Raw genomic sequence first — 15,071 nt, 5'->3', positions numbered from 1 at the left:
CATTTTTGTCGTCTTAAAGGGGAAGAGGATGTGATACTTGATCTGACATCAGTAGTTATTTCATCATTCATATGTTTCATCTTGTTTGTTGATTCGTCTGCCAGATGTCACGTTAGTAGTAAAGTTAAGTCCGGTGGTGGATAAAGTAGAAACAGTGAGGATTTCCAGGGGTTTATTATTTTCTGTGAAATTTTGCTTGAAGCGTAATTTAGTTCATACATAACAGCAAATTGTAAGTAACATATAGAGTACATTAGTTTTTAAGGCTTTTGCATGTTTATACTTTGGTGTTAAAAAATTCGGCCAACGGAGTTTGAAATTATAACCACAATGTTTTTTTTTTCTGGGTGGAAATGTCATTTACCTTAGAATTTTGTAATTTGTAGTCACTTTGCGACATGAAGATGCATATGTTCATATGTAACACTTCATTATTTACTTCTGAGCAGAGTTTTAACGAATTCTATCAATTGCTAGAAACAGTTTTTCTGGTGTCGGCAAAAGGAGGGTCCAACGTTCGTCTTACATTATTTTACTAACTCTCTAGCCTTCTTAAACCCGAAGGTTCATGGCTGCAGCAACACAGACCTTCCATCCCTACCGATTTCCTTTAAGCCCATCTCAACGTTATCCCTCTATCTTCGTCTTGGCCTTCCTACTGGACTTACTATCCGGTTTCCCTACAAGAATCCTGTAAACTCTTCTTTCCTCTCCCATTCGTGCCACATGGCCTGCCCACCTAAGTTTTCTTAATTTAATTATTCTAATAATATCTGGACATAGATTTTGATTATTACCCAACACTTGGTTTCGGTCTCGAAGCGCATAGGCTTATTTAGTTTTCTCTTTGCTAACTTCCAAACCTATATTTTTAGCTGCTTTGAAAAATATTTTACCATTATTCTTAATTGTATTTATATCACCCCCTAATAAGTCTCGGCATATGCTATCAACAGAGTCACACAGTTTAATTTTAGTTTTTCGTTAATTCCTTTTGGTACTAGTTTACTATCCTTCGGACAGATTTCTTCATTTCTACAGAAGAAACTACTTACCGTAATAAGTTCCTGTAATATTGTCTAACATCTGGAAGGTGTTTTGTGTGATGTGGGAATGTTTCATAGCGGAAATTCAACCATTGACACATAGCCCCACGAACCATTCATACATAGCCCCACGAACCATTTCCGGTAAGGTTAGGTTAGGTAGGGTCACAATAGGTTACAATAGTTAAAAATTGGTTCGAAAAAAATATGCGTAGCCCCACACACCATTCTCGCATAGCCCCACACACCATTCTCGCACAGCCCCACGAACCATTGACATCTTCGGACACCTATAACTACTGAGTTTCGTCAATTTTTGACATTTGTACTTACCTATCTGCTTCGCAGATCATTTTTTAACGTGTATTCACGTTTTTTTGATCAATTTTTTTTTAAAAAAAAAAGTGTTTTTGTAACTGAAGAACGTACGTTTCCGCACATGGTTTGTGGGGCTATGTGTCAATGGTTCGTGGGGCTGTGCGAGAATGATGTGTGGGGCTACGCCTATTTTTTTCGAACCAATTTTTAACTATTGTAACCTATTGTGACCCAACCTAACCTTACCGGAAATGGTTGAATTTCCGCTATGAAACATTCCCACATCACACAAAACACCTTCCAGATGTTAGACAATACCACAGGAAATTATTACGGTAAGTAGTTTCTTCTGTAGAAATGAAGAAATCTGTCCGAAGGATAGTAAACTAGTACCACGTTGAAATCCACATTGATAATCACCTATAATTTCAATAGCATATGGGGTCAGTCTTGTTAAAAGAATGTTAGATAATATTTTATATGTTGTTGAGAGTAGAGACATTCCACGGTAATTATTGCAGTTCATTTTATCACCTTTTTTAAACACAGAAACAATTATGGTTTCTTTCCATTGTTGGGCCTCCCCAATGGTGCAGTGGTAGCGTCGTCGCCTTGTAATCAAGGAGCCATGGATTTGATACCCGGTGGAGGCACATACTGGTTCGGATCCCACTTTAAACTGTAGGTTCAGTCCCAATTAGCCTTAATGTGCATAAAGTGGACTTATAACACCAAATCAGTCAATCTTTCCACTGTTGAGGGATTTCTTCTTTATTCCATATTAAAGAAATTAATTTATGAATTTGACATATTAACGAATTTCCACCATATTTAATTAACTCAGCTGGTATTAAATCAATGCAAGGTGCTTTTTTATTCTGTAGCCTTTTAATAGCATCTTTAACTTCAGTCAAGTAAGGTTCTCGAACTGAAGGTTCTGCTGTGTGCACTTCATTTACTTCTGATGTATCTCCTACATGGACATTTAAAAGGTCATTAAAGTAGTTCTTCCATCTATTTAGAATATCGCTTGGGTCAGCTAGAAAATCACCGTCTTTATCTTTTATCAAGTTTATACTTTAGGTTGCCACCCCTTTCTAAATTCATTTACACCTTTATATAAATCTCTGATATTTTTATTTTTGCTGTTGTGTTTCAATTTCGTTAATTTTAATTTAATTTTTAACATAATTTCACTTTTCAAGTAATCTTTTTTTTTACTTCTAAATGTGCGGTTAACTTCTAGTTTTATTCTATTATTGTTTAGATTTGTATCATCAGAGTTATTTAACCACCTAAGTCTAGCCTGATTTCTTATTTCTATTAGATTATGACATTCGTCAAACCATGGCTTACTTTTTCTTGGTTTATGTTAGCTGCTGATTCTATTGCATTATGTATGTGCTCCCAATTCTTATTTACGTCTGTTTCATTTATATTTTCATCATTTAGATCCTGCAAGACATCAAATCTATTTGACAGTTTAATTTGGTAATCTTTATTAATTCTTTCATCAGCAAATTTCCCTGTATTATATTTGAGAACTTTTAGATTTTGTTGCTTATGATTTATCACTGCGAGTCTTTCTCTTAATTTATAGTAATTACTAAATAATGGTCACTGGCATAGTCAGCACCTCTTTGTGGATGTACGTCAATTATACTAGTATGCCTTCTCTTATCTCTTGTTTAAAAGTGGTACTTTTCACAATTAAATTCTTTGAGGTTGCAAAAGTAATTAATCTTATACCATTATCATTACTTAATTCATGAAGACTTTCTTTACCAATCGTTGATTTAAATGTCTCTTCTTTACCAATCTGTACATTAAAGTTACCTAACAGAATTTTCATATCATACTGGGAAAATGTATCAAAGACCTGTTCTAACTCTGCATAAAATCATATTTAGAATTATCATCTTTATCTTCCGTTAGTGCATGTATGTTTAGAAAATTATTTTAAACCACCTACCCTGTAAAACTGCATATGATATCCTATCATTAATAAATTCTACTGTTTTAAGAGCCGAGATAATTCTATTATTTATGAAGAAGCCTGTTCCAAAATTATGATTTTCAGTACCACCATAGAAAAAAGTATAATTTTTAGTTTTACAATTCCCTTCTCCTGGCCACCTAACTTCCCAGTATGAATGGAGGACTGCGCACCTGTCGTTGGTCAGCGGATCCCTCGGATCTAGCTGGGAGGATCACATAGTAGTCCACCAAACACACCCCACTTCTGCCAATTATGGGATGCTCATAGAGCCATGACAGGACAGCTCTGTAAATCCCAACAGAGCAAAATGTTGACCATATCACTCTGTTGGTTGATAACTGCAGTGAACAAGCCACTGGGCGATGAGGTCATCACATTCCTACACCGAATTTATTTTGTCGTGTTAAAATAAACAGCAGTAACATTATTCTTTTGCTCCATTCACCGAAAAGATTGTTGAATTGATTTTTATTTGTGATAGTTTTGATCGTTTTATATGTTCTATGAATGTTAAATATATAACATTATACTTGGATGGAAACTATTTAAGCCATGAAGAAATTAATGATATTGAAAAACATAATAATTATATATCATGAAATTTCCTTAAAATACCCATTTGATATTCTTGGATAAATTTCTGGTTGGCAGAATGGTGCCTGCTGCAAGTTATACATGCCATATTTTTTATTTTTGTTTTGGTTATTTTACATGTATTTTCTATTTCTTTGGCTCAATGCAATGCTACATTTTGAACAGTGCCTGTATTCATCTCATTTTAGTTCTTTGTGCCAACATTTTTATCTCCTTTCTTCAACAGTTTGTGTACATTTTGTTTATGCAATTACATTTCTTAATGATATAATTTGTAGGTGCATGTAAGATGCAACCTACTTGTTGCCTTCTAGAACTGGCGACACAAATAATGTTATTGATGTTTCAACAGGTCACGAACTGTGAGACTGGGTTAAGCAATTATAAAGGTGAGCGATATTTTGATGGCCCAAAAACTGTATAAATACTTAGGCACTGCATCTGAACTTGCCTAACCTTCTCATGTATGAAACAGAAAAAAAGTATTCTGTAAGAAATACACAGAAATTTTGGCCCAAGTTCTGATGGTTTAATCCTGAGCTAATCATTCTACACGTATTTTTTTTACATGGTTTGAATTCTATTCATGTCTTTACACAGATACTTCTTTGGCATAGTGGTTACCTATTGCATGTTTAGTGGAGAAGCAATTTTGCTTCCATATACTCCTGTATGTTCATCTGTCTGCGAGCGGCTATTCATTTAATATTGTATTGGATACATCTGCTGCTGCTACTACTCATATGACATGAGGTGCAAGAGTGTATTATGCCCTTAAATGCTTTGGTTGTAAAGTTAGGTGGGTCAGTTTTAGGGCTCTTTGCATTAAAATAACATCCCTGAATGATTCCAACAGCTTATCACCAGAGCTAGGAATTTTAGGTGCTGCACCTTAAATTTTTTTGTGTGAAAATGGGTAAAAAAGTGACTCATCCCCAAAATAAGCACGTATTGAACTCTACTCATGGTGTTTCGGTTGCACCTTTTTGCACCTTTTTCACAATCTCAGAACCTTTTCCACCTTTTTCACAATCTCAGAACCTTTTGCACCTTTTCGCCCTTTTTGTATCTTTATCATATTTTTAATACAACTCACACGCTGTTTAACCCCACCCACATTCGAGGCACGCAATTCTTGTTTACCGCACAACAATGAATCGGCTTTCTTCAGTTCTTGGACGTTAATGTAGTAAGCGCGCAGACTTTAAACAGTGTCAACAATGACGCGTTACAATTGTTAGAAGTTGTGCTCTTTTTGTCCTATGCTGTATTGTTTACGAATTGTTGTAGGAAGCTGTTTTGTTTTGGTTTCTTTCTCCCGTCTCAGCTAGCAAGGTAACTGCAGTCTGTGATCGACTGATCGATGCATCGGATTTGCTTGTTCACCATGCCAAAACATAAAGTAAATGTTGGGAAACTGCGGGACATTGTTAAACAGTTTAGCGATGACGGCATTCAGAGTGATGGATCTGTTCTGAGGTGTGATGTGTGTGGATATTTCTATTGCTGTTGATGACACCAATGCACTCGGGTTGTGCAGCACCTACAAAGTGGGAAGCACGTCAGGAATAAAGAACTACGAGATGGTAAAGGTGGGAAGCGACAGCAATTCATTGGTGAGGCGCTTGCATCTTCGAGTTCCAGAAATACAAATGAATTTTTCAGTGAGACAGCAAGGACATTTATAGCATGTGGAATACCTCTTTCGAAACTTAACAATCCTGTCATGAAATCATATTTGCAAAAATATACTGGGAAGTTAGTTCCAGATGAGAGCACCTTAAGGAAATCTTACCTTCAACCTCTTTATGAAGCTAAAATCTCGCAGATCAGGCAAGTAGTAGCTGACCATCCAGTCTATTTCATACTAGATGAAACCACAGATAGGCAAAACAGGTATGTTTTGAACATTTTAGTAGCACCTCTCAATGGACATCGAGTGAAACTCATGCTTTTAAAAACTTATTTTCTCGGCAAAACAGATAATGCAAGTGTAATGCAAAGTTTCAGTGATGCATGTTTTGTATTTTGGCCGGAGGGCGTAAAATATGATAGTGTGGTTAGTTCTTACAGACCAAGCATCTGCATTTTCTAATCTGAAGAATATGTATCCTAACTTAAAACATGTGACCTGCATTGTTCATGTTTTGCATCTAGTTTGTGAAGCTCTTCAAGATGAATATACATATGTGAACGAATTTGTTCCTAGTATTAAGAAAATACTGAAAAAGGCTCCTTCTAGAATACAGAAGTACGTAGAAATTATGAAACTTCCACTACCACCCTCTCCCATCCTCACTAGATAGGTACATGGTTGAAAGCTGCAGTGTATATTTGCAATCATTTCCATACAATATCGAAATTTTTAGATGCTTTTCATAGTGATTCCTCAGCTGTAGAAAAAGCCAAAAAACTTGCACTTAAACAGGAATTGCAAGATGAACTCTACATTGTACATGGCTTCTCTTTCCTTACTACTGCAATCACAAAACTGGAGGAGCAGTGTCCTGAAAAGGAAGCACAGTGGGCTGTTTTGATGGATGTGCAACGAGAGCTGCATGGGGTCGGGAAAGAGAAGTTAGAACAAAGTTTAGCCAAAAATCCTTATGTTCAAGAAGTCGGAACCCACAAGGATGTGGATTACCGGTTGAAAACAAAATACGCACCACTTGTGTCTGTTGACGTTGAACGTTCTTTTTCAACTTACAAGTATCTGCTTAGAGACCGCAGATGTAGCCTCACTCAGAAGAACATAGAAATTTTGAATGTAATCTATTTTAACAGTTTTCTAGATGACTAATTCTAAGCAAGTAAGAAGAAACATGTTTTCCTTTATGTCGCTTTCTAATGTATCAGAGAATTTTCTTGGCTTAGTTATATTAAACGATTTAAAACCAGAGAATACTCTATGTGTTTATCCAGACAAGTTGAATCATATACGTATGCACTGCTCACAATAAATTTGACATCTGAAAATTAGCACCTATTTTAGCACCTTTTTTGTACAAAAATTGGCACCTTTTTTGCACCTTTATTGGCAAATTTTTGCACCTAAAATTCCTAGCTCTGCTTATCACATTAATATCTGGTCTCAAGCAGAAAGCGCCCTTCGAACTTCAGATAGTAGTTTGGGTCTGAGTTGACCATAACAAAAACTACCATAAGCCAAGAATGGCTACATGCTGGGAAGTGTGGATTCTTGTATTTGTACAAGCTACTTACCTAATCATAATTTCTCTGGTAGATAACACATAATGAAACTTTTAACTGTGCTACCTAGTTTCTTCAGTTTTTTAAATAAGAATCATGATTTTTATCCACCCTGATTGAAATCATACCCTTCTAATTACTTATATTAGTATGTGAGTGGGTGTTTTGTAATCATATGTCTAGGTCCCTTGACCGACAGTACTCCTTGAGAATTGTTATTTTTTTTTTTATTGATAGATTTAGACTTTGATGTAATAAAATGTGTTTCCGAAGTGTGGAAATCACAAATAACGGAGTTATTTGACCCCAAAAATATGGCGCATATAAGTTCAAAGAAAACCTACCTCATAGCACTTTCGCTGTACAGGACCAGAATTTCATCTGCAAGGGATTTCAGTTGAGGAAAAATTATTCACAAAATGAGAACATTTGAAATATGTTCAGAAGCATATGACACACTGAAACAACTTGGTTCAATAGCTGTAACTGAAATTATATATAAAGGGACCCTCACAATGTTGTTAACAGCCCCCTCTCTCTTTATATCTGTGTGGGCAGGTGGGTGGTAGGGGAGCTAGTTCTTCTAACATTATTCCTTGCTACGTCCACCCTCAAAACTACAACACAGTAATACAGGCTGCGCTGAATACTCTAGTCACTTCTATTAGGTTGGTGGCAAAAGTTTACCCGTAAGTGCTAACTTTTTAAAAACAGTCGGTGAACAGAAGACTCCAAAATATTCTCAGTGCTTGCTGGGATAAGGAAAGGTTACACCAGATTAATTTATGTTTTTGTTATAAACAATATAATAATATTTGTTAGCACACTTACACACGTGTCTTTTACCTGTACAACTCACGTGCATTTACCTGTACCACCCACATGCTCTTACGTACACCACACACACACATGCTTTTACCTGCACACCTTCTGGTCTCGAAGAAATATGGGGGGTGGGGCCAGGGAGCATCCAATTTATTCCTTGCAGTGAGGCACCAGTGGGAGTATGGGGACCTAATTTTATTTAGGGCTTTGGTTACTGATGACGTCATGGGCTCCCCTGTTAAAGAAAGTAGGAAGCACACGGTACCCCCATCCTCAGCTGGGAACTGGCCATAGCCAATCGGCACCCCCGACGAGCAGGCGCTAGGTAAAGGATCAAAGGATACCATGACACCTCCGGCGTTAGCTGGGAATTGTCAAGCCAACTAGTGTCTCCTATGCAGGGACGGCAGGTTAAGAAGGGAGGTCCTGATACTCCCAGTCAAGCTGGGCAGGTAGAACCCGAGTATCTTATCAGCTGAAGCGATGGATGAAGGATGGCTGGGAGGCCGGTTTTCCCTGGATGTTTACTAGTTGACATCCTGGAACGAACTGAGCTCTCGCTGCACTGGCTTTGTACTCGTGGTGGCGCATGGGCGGCAAAAATCCTAACTAAGTCTACGCATTGCCAACTCACTTTTCATTTACATGTTGCAACCTCCGTGCTGAGAATTATCATGTTTTTATACTGAGAAATCACTAGTGCAAGAATCACTAGATGCACATGTCAACATAAACAAAAAAACTGTGTGCTTACAATACAATTAATAATGAGTCGTGCAGGACTCTTCATTACTAAACAGTGGATTTAACAATAATAATAACCTTTGAGGAACATGTTACATTAAAATCTCAAGGCGTGTGCCTCGCAGGGACATTCCGCTCAATTATTTTAATGAAAATGTTAATTTTAAAGGAATATTGCGACCACGCAGGGTCTATTAATAAATAAGTGGCGACCACAGAGGGTCGTTACATCCTATTATCCCATCTCAAAATACAGCAACAAACAATATTCACATACTGTCACGGGATAGATTTTTGGAATATTCATATGCAAAGAAATGAATGTGGATGGCAAAGGGAACTAAGTATTTTGGACATCAAAGTAACCAAAGCGATCAAATCTAAAACTTACAATACGAAGTACATTCCTCATTAATTTCATTCCATGTACTAAAAAGTGTATCATCTACTTTTTAAAATCCCTCTTTTATAATAAATGTAATTAAACTAATATAAGAAATTATAAGGATGAAATAATAAAGAACAAAACATTCATTGACATTTGCAGCATTTCTTTTGGTGGGGGCGGGATCTAAAATAGGCATATCCTCCCCATAATAGTATCGCATCCTGGAAGAAACACTCCATCAATTTGAAGTTATCACATTCCTGCGATATCCTTTTAATAATAAACACAAACGACTCTGACTGAAATAAAATTGTGTGTGTGAAATATATATTTTTAAGTTGACATTCATTCTCCAGGGAAGGGGACATGGCCCCGCTTTCTGCGAATCTATGAAAACATTATTTAAAATTTCATGCTCTAAAAATTTGCTTCAATGATATTTTGAAGCTAGATTCTTAGATTTTGCGTTAATTTGAAAAATTTAAAATCCGGTAGCAATTTTTAAAAATTGTCAGAAATAAGTGGTCATATTTGCAGAAGGAATGAAAAGGCCAATTTTATTTATGGGTAAGTTAGATCATTTATCTAAGTTCATTTGAAAAATACTTTTGTTGGTATTGCACCTTTCCCTTTCAACGATAATTCAAATTTTAGTAAACCATGTTTTTGTTCCCAAAAAATCAGATATTATTATTTTTTTAATCTATTAGTGTACTAAAGTATAAATGTGATACGTTGACATTTTTTTCTGGAATCCTTATTGTTTGGTTAACATTGTTCTGAAGTTTCAGAGAGATAGAGTAATTTATAAGAGGGGACAAGATTAGTTTTCCAAGACAGTGCATTTCCCACTTGGAGGCTCTGGGAATGGAAGAAATAAGGGATTTTGATGGGCTATAAAAATTAAACCTGTCAAGTTTGAGACAAAAATATTTTTGTCATTTCTCACCTCCATGGAAGGATTAAATGTGCCAAGTTTAATCAAAATCTGAAATCATGGGTACTATGGTCTGGTTGAACTGACATGGAATGACCCACATGAGAGCACTTTGGATAGTTGTGTGTTACATGCATGATAACATGCACAACTTACTTTTCATGACATAATTACTTACACATTAATACTTTCTGGGTCTTTAAATTGCACATTAGTTTCTCCACACGTAACATGTGCTTTAACAAACATTTCAGTATTCTAAAGGCATTCTCCTGTCCAACTTATGAAAATCGTTACATATTCTGAGCCATGACATAGTACAGTACAGAAACATATACTTAAGAAATGATATACCTCACAACAATAGGTATTGTAATATTAAACTTCACTGCAACACTTAAATGCACCCCGGATATATGTTTGTTTATTTTATTTATTTATTCATCACAGGACTGTTCATCATGTTCAACATGAAGCAATTTAAAATACTGTAGTTTCAACATTTAATATGTACAGTCGGAATAGAAAATTCTCATTTTTTTATGCCTAAAGCTGCAGTTCTGAAACATTTCAAACTGCAGGACCCTTTCCACTAGGCCACGTAGCCCCAACATTTTACTTTGCCCATCAGAGTAAAATTGTATTTTTACAGCCAATGAGAATTTGAAAAGTGTTCATACACTTTTAGTGTTTCTCATGTTCTAGGTATCATAAAAAGAAATAAATTATTTCCTAATATGGTAATAAAGAAAATGCTCTGATAAGTATTTGCAAGAAAAAAAAGTGTTTTAATTACTGATGTCATTGCGATGAGTGCCCTTGTTTCCTCTTTCATCATATTTACGTTTCTTCAAAGAACAGTGGGGAGTTTTGGTTCCATCGGCAGTTGTTCCTGATTCAACACTTTCTGCAAATCAATTGTAGACAAATGAACTGAAGATACGGTAAAACTAAGAAACTGGAGTAATTGTCTTGATTCAATCATATGTTTTAAATTCAAACAATCGAGCATGAAAATGGTGTTATGGAATCGCCGCTTTGCTGCAATTTATTGTTTCAGAAGCACAATCATTGCATTTCATAAATGCCATTGTGACCTCACGCTTTTGGCAGCAGTATGATAGGTCACACTTGCTATTGCCTAAGTTGTGGCAGGAACCCGGGATGCAAAACACTAGTCACTGGGTTTACTTTGCAAGTATGAAGATGTGATGTACCAGGCCTCTGTAGACCACACTTTGAGAATCGCTGGCCTAATGGAATATACATGTCCAAATCATTTAATAATACCATTTCATAAAAAAAAATGTTTCAAACCTTATAATTGTAGAGTTTCTATGTACATCCAATCTGTATAAATATGTTTTGTTAACTTGCTGTAAAAGGTATTACATAAATATGCGATTCATCTGCAAAATGCTACCTGTATTTTTAACTCCCATATGTAGTGATCCAGATGAAGCATTTACCAACTTTATCCGTATCATTACATATTATCATAAAAATAATATGTAACAGAACTTACAGACTTAGAGCAATCTGTCAAACCATTTTTTACATGAAATCAATGTTGGGGGAAATTTTTCTTCTTCTCACATAGAGCACATGCTCTTTTGGTGCCGACATTTGAATAACAGATGCAGAATTACATATTGCAAAGTGGGTTTTCAGGTCCCACTTTAAACTGAAAAAGCAGACCCTGATTAGCCTATCTGAGCATACACAGAAATTAAAACATTTTATGGTTATATATAATGCAGCATAGGTACACAAGAGGCAGATAACTCATTGCACATTATAAATGTGGTTTTATGCTGAGTCCAATATTGACAGTTGGCTTCTATGATACGCTGGTGAACCTTGTTCCGAACCAGTAATTAGCCCCCTCCCCATAATTTGATTTCTCACTAAACTTCCATGAATTTTACTGTAGTACTAGTAACTTCTTGTACCATGGGGATTTTTTTTTACCTGCTTTGCTTTGATATATATATTTATGGGATACTTGAAAGAAAGAAAAAGGACATATTTAACTGTTCTATGATGTTCACGATATCATACCCGTACCCATTATCGAAACTACAGGATGTCCGAAAAGTCGTAGCCGAAATTGTAAAATTGACAGTTTTGCTTTGCGAGACCCGCTGGGTATCACCGTCCACGAACATTGGATTGGTCACAGAGTACCCTTTGAATGGACCTTAGCCCACCAGATTTGAATCCGTTGGACTTTAGGGATATTCGAAATCCCGGGAGTACAGCCTGACGGTACGCGATGTGGACACCACCTCACTAGGATTCGAGGACGAATTGCATGCCATAGTCTCAGATTATGGCCACCTTGCTCAAACCGATTCCGCCTACAGACTTGTGAAAGTAGACTGAGAACATTGCCGGAACTTTTCGGCACTTTGTACGTGTTCGCTTGATGGAGTAGTGATAATGTCGTCGCATTGTAATCAAAGGGTCCTGGGTTCAATAACCAGTGGAGATATACATTGGTTCGGATCCCACTTTTGCCTACCTCCTTGGCAGAGTGGTTAGCAGAGCTCATTATGACGTGTTCGAACCGGCCTGTTCATGGGTATTCGGTGTGAGCATCCCTTTATCATATCATCACTCATCCACATTTTACAAGGAGAGAGCACGGCTGGGGAAACTGAGTTTGGGACGGGACTTTGTGGAGTGATAAAGTACTCTATATGTATTGATTGATATGCCAAGGTACTAGCGCGCCAGCGATTTGCGAGAAAAAGCACTTTAAAGTTTCGAAGTTACCAAGAACGTCTCAGGAGTGAAGATATTGTCGGGTTTGCAAGTGGCCCCGTGGTAGCACACGAGTTTTACGTGCGAGAGGTTCTGGGTTCGATTGACCGTACTTTTTCCTATTGTCTCGATCAGCTACTTATTGCATTGTACGAAAGTAAAGTAATAAGAAGTAGTAAACCAAATCAATCAGTCGGATCCCACTTTAAACTATAGGCCCAGTCCCGACTGGTCTTTCTGTGCATGAGGTTGACTTCAAAACACCCAGCATATAACTAGTAAACATCCCATCGAGGCACTGGATATACTTTTCGCGACCCTGACCCTCAATAAGATATCGGTGCCAATGGTGACAGAGGCACACGTAACATTTCACCAGCCCCTGATCCAATAATGGAAACGCAGCATGGCGGAACGTGAGGTAAAGACCAAGCCAGCACAAGGAAACTTGGCACCGTTTACCGGTTTAGTATTAGGAAGGGTCTTCAGTCAACAAAAAGACGAGAGGTCGTTGTGGGAGTCAAGCAGAACGATTTTGAAGCTCTTCCTTTTTTTTTGTCCTCAGGAACGAACGTCTTAGAAACGCCCAGCCGAGTACTTAAACCGCACTAAGAAAAGCTGAAACCCGATAAAAAACAGGAAGTGTAAAAATAAGTCTCTTCCAGACCAGATAGAAAAGAACACGGAAGGGAAGGTGTACTTCTTCGGGGCGAGACCATCTGGAGAAATCCCGGGATGATGCGATTGCTTCTGCAAATGAGGATTTTCTATGGACCCTATGGTTGTACGTGCTTCACGACGAAATCGGAGATCGTATTGTAGTACTGCAGTTTCCTCGTCTTTGTCGGATCAATTCCTCTTTCCTGGGTTTTTACGTTTTAAGGGCCGTACGATCTCTGGCTGCACGAAAGCATTTTCGTCCCTCATCAATCTTTGGTCTCCGGTGACGTCTTGGTAATTTTCGGCTTCCATTTCGGTACCAGACTCAATTCCACCGTTGCGGCTATGCTTGCATGTACTGAGTATCCGCACACTATGTAGTGCATTGGCAGATAAATGCCGCAACGGCTCAGCAATGCGGTTCCAATGGAGACGTAGTTGGGGATTAGGGAGACGAATGTATTGTGTACATATTGGAAATGTATGGACGTTTGGGGATTCACAGTATTGGCCTGTGCGAGGTTAAACTTTTTTCCGAAATGTCTCTCGTTTCGGAAAGTCAATATGATATTCCATATTCTGAAAAATTACATCTGTTTAGAATTCCTTGTATTCGAGTACATCTTTAGTGTGGTTTGCTTTCTCAGTTCTTTAGATATTTGTGCTAGACACAGAATTTTCCAGGTTCGAATCCCGGCCTGGGCATGGCTGTCCTTTTTTTGAGTGTCTCTTTATCAGTTTTATCGTATCATCACTCATCCTCATCGGCGCAATTAGCCAAAGGGGCAGAAAGCGACGCTAAATAATACATATGCAGATTTCTGTGCTAGAAAATACTTATGGTGCCAAAGATATCATAGACAACATTGAAAGCAAACCACGGAAGTTTCACTTGAATTCTCTAAAAGAGGTTCTAAACAGGTGGCCGTCTTTTTTGTAAATAATTTAGAATATCGTAGCAGTTTTTTGGAAACGCGTGAAATTTTCGAAGCAGTTTTTGCTGACGTAAACCAAGGCTCCAGCAAATCGTGACTGAACCTGCAGTTGCAGGTCTGAGGTTGTATGAGGTCCAAGCACCGACCCCTGAGGGCATCCCTTAGTTGAAATTTTGGAAAAGGTTTCCTCGTTCAAGGTTAGTTGAACGTTCCTGTTCCTGAAGTAATCAACTAGTAGTTGGATTATTGTTGTGGGACAATTCAACCTTCTGAGGGTAAGGAATAGCCACGGCCACCATAGGTTGTCGAAGTTTCCGCTGATGACCGCGAATACTGCCACCACTATATTCTTGTCTGATGTTTGAGCCTCCTCCTTTAATGCATTGACTGCATCCTCAGTTGAGCGACCCTTCGTGAAACCGTACTGGCAGCCAGAGCCTCCAATCATGATCAGAAACTCCTGCAATCTCTTATTATATTATATATTATGTTATTAAATATTATTGTAATTGTCAAATTTTTATTTCCAGATTTACGTAAAATGCAAATTTCAAATAAAGAATGAAGTAATGGAGCGTAACAATAACGGGGGAACCGTAAAACGAGCAACTGCCGTCCCAGTTTATATCAGAGGCACTGGGACATGCGC

At 37.6% G+C, this 15,071-nt stretch overlaps 1 protein-coding gene across 1 annotated transcript in view; it reads left to right on the top strand.

Moving 5' to 3' along the window:
- Positions 1 to 116: 116 nt before the first annotated feature.
- The window catches only part of LOC145998880 (WD repeat-containing protein 47), a 431,858-nt gene continuing 416,903 nt past the window's right edge, over positions 117 to 15,071 (top strand). Inside the window, exon 1 of the mRNA XM_083135576.1 lies at positions 117 to 232. The gene's annotated coding sequence lies outside the window, so the exon portion shown is untranslated. The remainder of the gene's footprint in view (positions 233 to 15,071) is intronic.

The sequence above is a fragment of the Lepisma saccharinum genome, chromosome 14, assembly GCF_977018435.1.
Source record: "Lepisma saccharinum chromosome 14, izLepSacc3.1, whole genome shotgun sequence".
Lineage (NCBI taxonomy): Eukaryota > Metazoa > Arthropoda > Insecta > Zygentoma > Lepismatidae > Lepisma > Lepisma saccharinum.
The sequence above is the reverse complement of the archived record's forward strand: the minus strand, read 5'-3'. Positions and strand labels throughout refer to the sequence as shown.